This window comes from Mustelus asterias, chromosome 18, assembly GCF_964213995.1.
Source record: "Mustelus asterias chromosome 18, sMusAst1.hap1.1, whole genome shotgun sequence".
NCBI classification, from domain to species: domain Eukaryota; kingdom Metazoa; phylum Chordata; class Chondrichthyes; order Carcharhiniformes; family Triakidae; genus Mustelus; species Mustelus asterias.
In genome coordinates, this window is record NC_135818.1 from 4,202,979 (window position 1) to 4,214,011 (window position 11,033).

Sequence of the window (11,033 nt, forward strand, 5' to 3'; positions counted from 1 at the left end):
TCGAACAGCCGCCCCACTGGCTCTGTCGTTCAATAGTTTTTTTTATCCAGGGTGAAGCCTGTTGCTGGCCTGTTAGTGTTTGAGTCTTTAAGTTTAAAGTTTATTTATTAGTGTCACAGGTAGGTTTACATTAACACTGCAATTAAGTTACTGTGAAAATCCCCCAGTCGCCACACTCTGACGCCTGTTCGGGTACACCGAGGGAGAATTTAGCATGGCCAATGCACCTAACCAGCACGTCTTTCGGACTGTGGGAGGAAACCGGAGGACCCGGAGGAAACCCACGCAGACATGGGGAGAACGTGCAAACTCCACACAGACAGTGACCCAAGCCAGGAATTGAACCCAGGTGCCTGCCGCCATGATGCAGCAGTGCTAACCCACTGTGCCACTGTGCCGCCCCGTAGTGGAATGAGATACGACCGATCAAAGAGGCAACGCAATACTTTCACCAGCTCCCTAGCTGATGGCTGAGACCCTTAGAATCCCACAGTTCAGAAGGAAGCCATTCAGCCCATCGTGTCCACACCGACCACAATCCCATCCAGGCCCTATTCCCATAACCCCATGCATTTACCCTGGCCAGTTCCCCTGACACTAAGGGGCAATTCAGCATGACCAATCCACCTAATCTGCACATCTTTGGGCTGAGAGGAAACCGGAGCACCCGGAGGAAATCCACACAGACACGGGGAGAATGTGCAGACTCCACACAGATAGTGATCCAAGCCGGGAATCGAAGCTGGGTCCCTGGCGCTGAGAGGGAGCAGTGCTAATCACTGTGCTGCTCTTGTCGCCTCCACAAGATTCCGCCCGTGGTGTTTTGGGCGAAACTGCCAGAAAATGCAAGAGAGGGAAGGTATGCATTCATCTGCATGTTTCCCTGCACCCATTCATTCATTCATTCATTCATTTTTCTTTTCAATGATTTAACAAACAGATTAACATTGTGCATGGAGAAATTTCATACACAATATTCCTGCTGTTGCGAATACCACTAACAACAATTTCAACCCTATTGTGCGTTTGGTTATGAAAGTGTCTGAATCATATCATAGGAGCAGCATTGAATATCAAGAGTTACTGGGGACTGGGATGTGAGATAACTTTTAATCGAAGGTGTAGTGTTAGAGTAGGTCTCGAACCGATTCGTTCTGCCTGCTTTAGGCCACGCTGAATAAATTTGTTGTTAATCTTGTCACTGTCACTGTTGAAAATTCTCCAGCCACATTGATTTTTATGGCTTTTTTGTGTTTTGCTGCATCCATTCTGCCTTGTTGCGAGCACACACCTGACATCGGGGAGGTTTCCGACATTGCAAACAACAAACTGTCACAAGTGAAGAATTTGTCTCCAATATTCATGCTTAAGTGATGAGAGTAAGTTGGCTATTTATTTTATGTGCCTTGTATATTGTGTCGTTGGACACATTGATGATGTATCGGCTGATTCGAGAAAGTGTGTCCCATTCGTAATTTCAGAGCTGTGTATAACATCCTAGAGATTTTTGCATCTAATATTTGTGCTGTAGTGATAAGTGTATTATTTTAATTGCCTCTCATTTAATACAACCGCCCCTCTTTAGACATCAGTCTCTGTATCAAATATAAAGCAGCAAATTTACTATTTAAATTTGTGAAAGAAGACTTCAAACTAATTATCATCTTTAATTTGAGGAGCATTGAATAACCTATACATTGATCATTGCAGAAGAGATGGGTTTGTATTCTGAAATGTGTTTGTAAATTTTGTGGCCTACAAAACATGGCTGGGCATTTGACTTAAACTGGCATATGTACCCCCCAGAGTCGAAGACTTCCTACAATTTAAAAAAAAAATAGGCAGCTGGCAGAACCTAAAATCCTGTGTAAAGCGAAGGTACTCGGGCTTCCTGCCGTTTCTGCAGTGCCGTGTCCCTGGGGGAGACATCTGTTGTATAAATATCAGAACACAGTACATTTCTTCAACACTCATTCCTTGTCTCTGAGCAAGTGTCTGCAATACCGGCTGAGTTTGTTTTTGTAACAGGGCAGATTCTACCTGGCACAGAAGAAAAACCTTCACTGAGGATTTAAAAACAAAATTGTATCACATCAAGCTTGGTTAAATTTCTTCACTTCCTTTGAGGTTTAGTATGGATCCAGACGTTATCCTTTACACACATGCTGGGTGACATTGTACCATTATGACCCTTTCTTTTGTGAGAAACCCACGACACCATCTCTGTGGTAATGACTGCAGTAGCCGCCGGCTTGACCACAGCTGTCCACACTCGTTTTTTTCTCTCTCTGTATCCTTCTCATTTATTTGCCATCATCTCTCGCCGACGCATGTCCTGATCAGCAGAACGTTAAAGTACCTTCTTTATTGTCCTCACAAAAATGATAAAAGCTATATTTTTTTTTTTAAAAAAGGCATCAATAATACAAGGCTCGGCACTGCTTAAAAACACATGTTAAGAAGTTGTATTGGTGTTTTACGTAAATACACAGGGAATTCTTTAAAGCAGGCAAATTGCCAAAGCAGCAGATTCATTTGCATGTGTGCAGATCCTTCCACAAGCGCATGCAATTTCACAAGCTTAATCAAAGATCCACAAATCACACACCAAGAGGAACGGTGGCCTGATAATTGAGCACAAAATAAACTATGATTCATTTCTGCTGATGGCTAAACATTAAATTTGTCAACGTGTCAAAATTCTGAAGACTTTCTTTTAAAGTTTATTTATTAGTCACAAGTAAGGCTTACATTAACACTGCAATGAAATTACTGTGAAATTCCCCTAGTCGCCACACTCCAGCACCTGTTTGGGTCAATGCACTTAACCAGCACGTCTTTCAGACTGTGGGAGGAAACCGGAGCACCCGGAGGAAACCCACGTAGACACGGGGAGAATGTGCAGACACCCCACAGACAGTGACCCAAGTCGGGAATCGAACCCAGGTCCCTGGCGCTGTGAGGCAGCAGTGCTAACCACTGCACCATCGTGTCGCCCAGATTTTATCCTCTTATGTCAAATCTCCCCATCAGCCTCCTCTCTCCCTGGATCCCCCCTCCTCCGATGTACTTGACCACCGTTCCAAGAAGACCGGTTATCGAACAATATTGTGCTCAAGTAGCCTTGACGGTGAGGAACAGTTGACTGTTCAGCTGCAGCAGGCATTGCATGGTGGCACAAAGTTAAAGTTTATTAATTAGTGTCACAAGTCGGCTTACATCAACACTGCAATGAAATTACTGTGAAAATCCCCTAGTCGCCACACTCCGCCGCCTGTTCGGGTACACTGAGGGAGAATTTAGCATGACTAATGCATCTAACCAGAACGTCTTTTGGACTGTGAGAGGAAACCGAAGTACCCGGAGGAAACCCACGCAGACACGGGGAGAATGTGCAAACTCCACACAGACAGTGATCCAAGCCAGGAATCGAATCCGGGTCCCTGGCACTGTGAGGCAGCAGTGCTAACCACTGTGCCACTGTGCTGCCTCACAGCTCCAGGGACCCAAATTCGATTCCAGCCTCGGGTGACTGTGTGGAGTCTGTGGGTTCTCCCCGTGTCTGCGTGGGTTTCCTCTGGGTGCTCCGGTTTCCTCCCACAATACAAAGATGCGCAGGTTAGGTTGATTAGCTAAGTTACATTCCCACCTTAGTGTCCCAAATTGTGTAGGTTAGGTGGATTAACCATGGGAAATGTGTGAGGTTACGGAGATAGAGCAGGGGGGAGGGCCTGGGTGAGATACTGACCGGAATCTTACCACCATTGGCGCCGGCGGGATTTTCCCATCCCGCTGCAGTGAACGGAGATTTGACTGGGCGCCAAATTCTCCGACTTCGCTGCAGCGGGAGTGTGGCATGAATGGCTGGTAAGATCACACCCACAATGGGTGGGATTTTCCAGCCACGCTCGTCCCCAAGACCAGAAAATTCTTCCTGAAGTCAACGGACCTTTGTATGATCCGTGTCCCACCCGCTATGATTCCTGTGGCCGGCGAGACAGGAAAATTCCACCCACTATGTCAGAAGAGTCGGTGCAGACATAATGGGCCGAATGGCCTTTTTTGCCCCATAGGGATTCCTTGATGACCCTTACCTGGTCCACACGTGACCTGTGAATACATTGTTGGATCAGGTGCAGGGGATGTGGATCCTTTCTGATCACGCTGACCTGGTGTGTTGAGGCTAGTCGGACGGATCCTCCAGCCACCAGCTCTCTCACCCAGCACGTACATCACGGCACTTTCTGAAGAGAAATGTCTGTGGCTGCCTCGCAGCTTGAGCCAGGGAAAGCAACTGTATTGATTGAATTGTATTCAAACTGCAGTTATGCATCAACACTAACAAAACTAAGGTAATTTAACCTGCAGTTGGATTCTGTTCTGTCACCGCTGTTGATACACTTGGGTCTTGTTCTCGTGCATAACACATGAAATATTTGCAATTACAAAGCCTCCAGATAGAATTAACCTGGAAAGTTTCCTAAGTAGTGTAATACATCCTCTGCCACCTTCCCTTTCCTGAAATTCTCAAGATGGTGGTTGGCAGCTTGTTGTCACTCAGACCTTGCATTGTTTTGTCAGTCACACTGAAAAGCTTTTGTATCGAGTAAAACATGTATATTTTGATGCTTAGTAATAAAATGATGCAAATCATGCATTGCAGGGATATAAAAATACATTAAAACAGAAATGCGCTCATATAAATGTACATTAGGCGCTGCAACTGTAATGTAGATATATGGGTTGGTATAAGAATTCAAGCAAAATTCTGTGCAGGAATCATCCTTTATCATTCTCTACCCAAGGACAACCAAACTAAAACTGCTGCCAAATAAACAGAACGATCTTTAAACAAGTGGGAGTTAATTATATTCATAGAATCAGATAATGCAGATGGGGCCCTTCAGCCACCGTGCTTGCACCAGCACCCAAAAAACACCTGGGGTGGAATTCTTCCAAAAAAATTCCAAGTGTCGAATTCACAGGAAAACTGGAGTTTTCACGCTGTTTTTTTCAGTGGGGGTTCAGACTAGAATCTCCCACACTCTGTGCTCCCACTCCACCGGACGAAGGAGCAGTGCTCCGAAAGCTAGTGGCATTTGCTACCAAATAAACCTGTTGAACTTTAACCTGGTGTTGTCAGACTTCTTACTGTGTTTACCCCAGTCCAACGCCGGCATCTCCACACCAAGCAGAGGCCGCCAGAATGAATATCATTAAATTTCAGAGGATGGGGCCTATTTCCGTCCAGGAGGCTGAAACCAGTGAGTCTCTGTGCATTCGCAGTGGCCCCGAGCTGTCAGCCTGTGCCCCCTAGCACTGCCCAAGGGGCAAAGTGCCCATTCCCCAGGGGGCACCACCCCTCCGTCGCCTGACATTCTGGGGCATCCCGATTGCCCCCTCTTCACTCCAGTGGGGTCGCCCCTCCAGTTCCCCGTAAGTGGGGAGCTAGTGTAAACCCCACTAGAGTAAAACACTTGGGCAGGATGGGAGAGGCTAGCAGGCCTGGAGAGTTCAATCCCGGGCCCACTAATCACATTAACGTGACATTAAAAATAGATGCAAATAACTTACCAGTCTTCCCACTGATTTCCGGAGCGCAGATCTGATGGCATCAGAAATCCGGCGCTGGGAGATGCGCTCTCGGCGGGAATGTATGCCCAGCCACATGATTCTCTCACTCCGCTGTACTAGAAACTTAGCATGGTGGGGTGGGAGAATCGCCCCCCCACCCCCTGAACTTCTACCTAATCCCATTTACCAGCACTTGGCCCATAGCCTTAATTTAATATCATAGGCAAGCACAATTTGTCTCCAGATTTCAAAATAAATCCAACACGATGTTTTTAATGTTGGAGCTCAGATGTTTTTTTCTTTCTGTGCACCCAGCAATGAAAAATTGGACATTATAACATATGTTTGCGAGATGTAGCTGTCGCTGGTAAGGACAGCATTTATTGCCCATACCTAATTGCCCTTGAGAAGGTGATGAAAAACTGCCTTTTTCAACCACTGCAATCCATGTTGGTCAGAGCAGGTCAGCGATTGGGAATTCTGAGGTGACTAAGGCATTTCCTGACTCCCAAAGCCTGTCCACCATCTACAAGGCACGAGTCAGGAGTGTGGTGCAATGCTCTCCACTTGCCTGGATGAGTGCAGCTCCAACAACGCTCAAGAAGCTCGACACCATCCAGGACAAAGCAGCCCACTTGATCAGCACTCCATCCATCACCTTGAACATCTACTCCCTCCACTACCAGTGCATAGTGGCAGCAGTGTACCATATGCAAGATGCACTGCAGAAACTAGCCAAACGAAACAGCATCTTCCAAACCTGTAATCTCCAGGACCTAGAAAGACAAGGAAACACCACCATTTTGACCTACTGACAGCATGGGGTGCCGCGGTAGCACAGTGGTTCGAACTGTGGCATGATGGCGCCGTGGTTAGCACTGCTGCTTCACAGCGCCAGGTACCCGGGTTCGATTCCCGGCTTGGGTCACTGTCTGTGTGGAATTTGTATATTCTCCCCGTGTCTGCGTGGGTTTCCTCCGGGTGCTCCGGTTTCCTCCCACACTCCAAAGATGTGCAGGGTAGGTGGATTGGTCATGCTAAATTGCCCGTTAGTGTCCCAGGATGCGTAGGTTAGGGGGATTAGCGGGGTAAATAGGAGGGAGTGTTGTCGGTGCAGACACGATGGGCCAAATGGCCTTCTTCTGCACGATAGGGTTTCTATGATTCTATGAACTGCTGCCTCGGTGCCAGGGATCCGGGTTTGATTCAAGCCTCGGGTCACTGTCTGTGTGGAGTTTGCATGTTCTCCCCGTGTCTGTGTGGGTTTCCTCCCACAGTCCGAACGATGTGCTGGTTAGTGCATTGGCCATGCTAAATTCTGCCTCAGTGTACCTGAACAGGCGCCGGAGTATGGCAATAGGGGGATTTTCACAATAACTTGATTGCAGTGTTAATATAAGCCTACTTGTGACAATAATAAATACATAAATAAAATGAAAGGAGAATCGTATAGTTCCAAATCAGGATGGTAGAAAGAGTGAATGGCTAGACTTGTAGCTTTAGAACAACAACAAGGAACAATACAGCACAGGAACAGGCCCTTCGGTCCTCCAAGTCCACGCTGCTCCCTGGTCCAAACTAGACCATTCTTTTGTATCCCTGCATTCCCACTCCGTTCATGTGGCTATCGAGATAAGTCTTAAACGTTCCCAGTGTGTCCACCTCCACCACCTTGCCCGGCAGCGCATTCCAGGCCCCCACCACCCTCTGTGTAAAATACGTCCTTCTGATATCCGTGTTAAACCTCCCCCCACCTCACCTTGAACCTATGACCCCTCATGAACGTCACCACCGATCTGGGAAAAAGCTTCCCACCGTTCACCCGATCTATGCCTTTCATAATTTTATACACCTTTATTAGGTCACCCCTCATCCTCCGTCTTTCCAGTGAGAACAACCCCAGTTTACCCAATCTCTCCTCATAACTAAGCCCTTCCATACCAGGCAACATCCTGGTAAACCTCCTCTGCACTCTCTCTAAAGCCTTCACGTCCTTCTGGTAGTGTGGCGACCAGAACTGGGCGCAGTATTCCAAATGCGGCCGAACCAATGTTCTATACAACTGCAACATCAGACCCCAACTTTTATACTCTATGCCCCGTCCTATAAAGGCAAGCATGCCATATGCCTTCTTCACTACCTTCTCCACCTGTGACGTCACCTTCAAGGATCTGTGGACTTGCACACCCAGGTCCCTCTGCGTGTCTACACCCTTTATGGTTCTGCCATTTATCGTATAGCTCCCCCCTACGTTAGTTCTACCAAAATGCATTACTTCACATTTATCTGGATTGAACTCCATCTGCCATTTCTTTGCCCAAATTTCCAGCCTATCTATATCCTTCTGTAGCCTCTGACAATGTTCCTCACTATCCGCAAGTCCAGCCATTTTCGTGTCGTCCACATATTTACTGATCACCCCAGTTACACCTTCTTCCAGATCGTTTCTATAAATCACAAACAGCAGAGGTCCCAATACAGAGCCCTGCGGAACACCACTAGCCACAGGCATCCAGCCGGAAAAAGACCCTTCCACTACCACCCTCTGTCTTCTGTGACCAAGCCAGTTCTCCACCCATCGAGCCACCTCCCCCTTTATCCCATGAGATCCAACCTTTTGCATCAACCTACCATGAGGGACTTTGTCAAACGCTTTACTAAAGTCCATATAGACGACATCCACGGCCCTTCCCTCGTCAACCATTCTAGTCACTTCTTCAAATAACTCCACCAGGTTAGTGAGGCATGACCTCCCTCTCACAAAACCATGCTGACTATCGTGAATGAGTTTATTCCTTTCTAAATACGCATACATCCTATCTCTAAGAATCCTCTCCAACAACTTCCCTACCATGGACGTCAAGCTCACCGGCCTATAATTTCCTGGGTTATCCTTCCTACCCTTCTTAAATAACGAGACCACATTAGCTATCCTCCAATCCTCTGGGACCTCACCTGTGTCCAGTGACGAGACAAAGATTTGCGTCAGAGGCCCAGCGATTTCATCTCTCGTCTCCCTGAGCAGCCTGGGATAGATTCCATTAGGCCCTGGGGATTTGTCAGTCTTTATATTCCCTAAAAAACCTAACACTTCTTCCCTTGTAATGGAGATTTTGTCTAATGGGTCAACACTCTCCTCCGAGACACTCCCAGTCAACACATCCCTCTCCTTTGTGAATACCGACGCAAAGTATTCATTTAGGATCTCCCCTGCTTCCTTGGGCTCTAAGCATAATTCCCCACCTTTGTCCCTGAGAGGTCCAATTTTTGCCCTGACAACCCTTTTGTTCCTAACGTATGAATAAAATGCTTTGGGATTTTCCTTAATCCTGTCTGCCAAGGACATTTCGTGACCCCTTTTTGCCCTTCTAATTCCTCATTTGAGTTCTTTCCTACTTTCTTTGTACTCCTCCAGAGCTCCCTCCGTTTTTAGCTTTAATATTTCACCCTGTAAGCACTCAATTGTAGATTAGAATTCCAGCCTGAATGATGATTGAAGGTTTCCAGCTCTGACCTGTTCACAGGTGTGTTATTGCTGTGTTTGGTTCAGGCCAGGATGCCAAATAAAGTCAGTCAAGATGACCCTTGCCCTCGAACGAGTGCACTTCCTGCAGTGCAGTCAGGTTTATAGTTTTCCTCCAGCTTTGAGCAAAGAAGATTAGGAAATGATCTATTTGAAGAATTTAAGATTTTGTGAGGGTACATCAAGTGAAACCATTTTCTCTGAGAAAGGAGTCCAGCACAGGCCTGCTTAATTTTAAAATTTGGGCGAGGCCTTTCAGACACGATGTCAATGGCCTGTTCAAAACAGCTGTTGAAGTGAAGTGAATTGCAAAGCTCTAACCTGAGATTGATAGAGTTCTGATGAAGAGTCTATGGACGCCTGCAATATTGTGTGCAGTTTTAGTGTCCTTATCTGAGGAAGGATGTCCTTGCTATAGAGTGAGTACAGTGAAGGTTTACCAGGCTGATTCCCTGGGATGGCAGGTCTGTCATATGAGGACAGACTATGTTCGTTAGGATTATATTCACTGGAGTTTAGAACAGTGGGAGGGGATGTCATAGAACTTTAAAAATTCTAACAGGGTTAGACAGGGTAGATTCAGAAAGAATGTTCCCCATGGTGGGGGAGTCCAGAACTAGGGATCATAGTTTGAGGATAAGGGGTAAATCTTTTAGAACTGAGGTGAGGAGAAATTTCTTCACCCAGAGAGTGGTGAATGTGTGGAATTCACTACCACAGAAAGTAGTTGAGGCCAAAACGTTGTCTGATTTCAAGAAGACATTGGATATAGCTCCAGGGTCTAAAGGGATTAAGGGATATGGGGAAAAGGGGGAATCAGGACATTGAATTCGATGATCAGCCATGATCACAATGAATGGTGGAGCAGGCTCGAAAGGCTGAATGGCCTCCTCCTGCTTCTAGTTTCTATAACTCAAAGGGCAAAATTTTCCTGTCTCACTCACCACAGGAATTGCAGCTGGCGGATAGGACCATGCAAAGGTCCCTTGATCTTGGGTACGATTTTCCGGTTGTGGGGCCAGCGCGGCTGGAAACTCCCAGCTGAAATGATAACTCTGTCTCCCTCCTGATAGATACTAGCAGACCTGCTGACTTTTTCCAGCTGCCTCTGTTCTTGTTAATTGATTTTTGTTAAGGACAATCAGGGATGTAGAAGGAATGGGGTTGAGAATCAGACTAACCATTATCTAATTGTTGGACAGGATTGACAGCAGGGCTGAATGGCCTACTCAAGTTGCAAAGTTCCTAAATCCAGAATGGAGGAACATGAACAAGGAGCAGCGAGCAAGATGAGTTTATTGCTGGATGGCAAGAGGTGTTTAAGGACCTTTAATGAATAGGGTAGGATAGTATTTTGATTTTGATTTGATTTGATTTATTATTGTCACATGTATTAACATATCGTGAAAAGTATTGTTTCTATACAGACAAAGCATACCATTTGTAGAGAAGGAAAGGAGAGAGTGCAGAATGTAGTGTTACAGTCACAGCTAGGGTGTAGAGAAAGATCAACTTAATGCGAGGTAGATCCTGTCAAAAGTCTGATGGCAGCAGGGAAGAAGCTGTTCTTGAGTTGGTTGGTACATGACCTCAGACTTTTGTATTTTTTTCCTGACGGAAGAAAGTAGAAGAGAGAATGTCCAGGGTGCATGGGGTCCTTAATTATGCTGGCTGCTTTGCCGAGGCAGCGGGAAGTGTAGACAGAGTCAATGGATGGGAGGCTGGTTTGCGTGATGGATTGGGCTGCATTCACGACCTTTTGTACTTCCTTGCTGTCTTGGGCAGAGCAGGAGCCATACCTAGCTGTGACACAGCCAGAAATAATGCTTTCTATGATGCATCTGTAAAAGTTGGTGAGAGTCATAGCTGACATGCCAAATTTCCTTCGTCTTCTGAGAAGTGGAGGTGTTAGTGTTGTCATGGGAGGACCAGGACA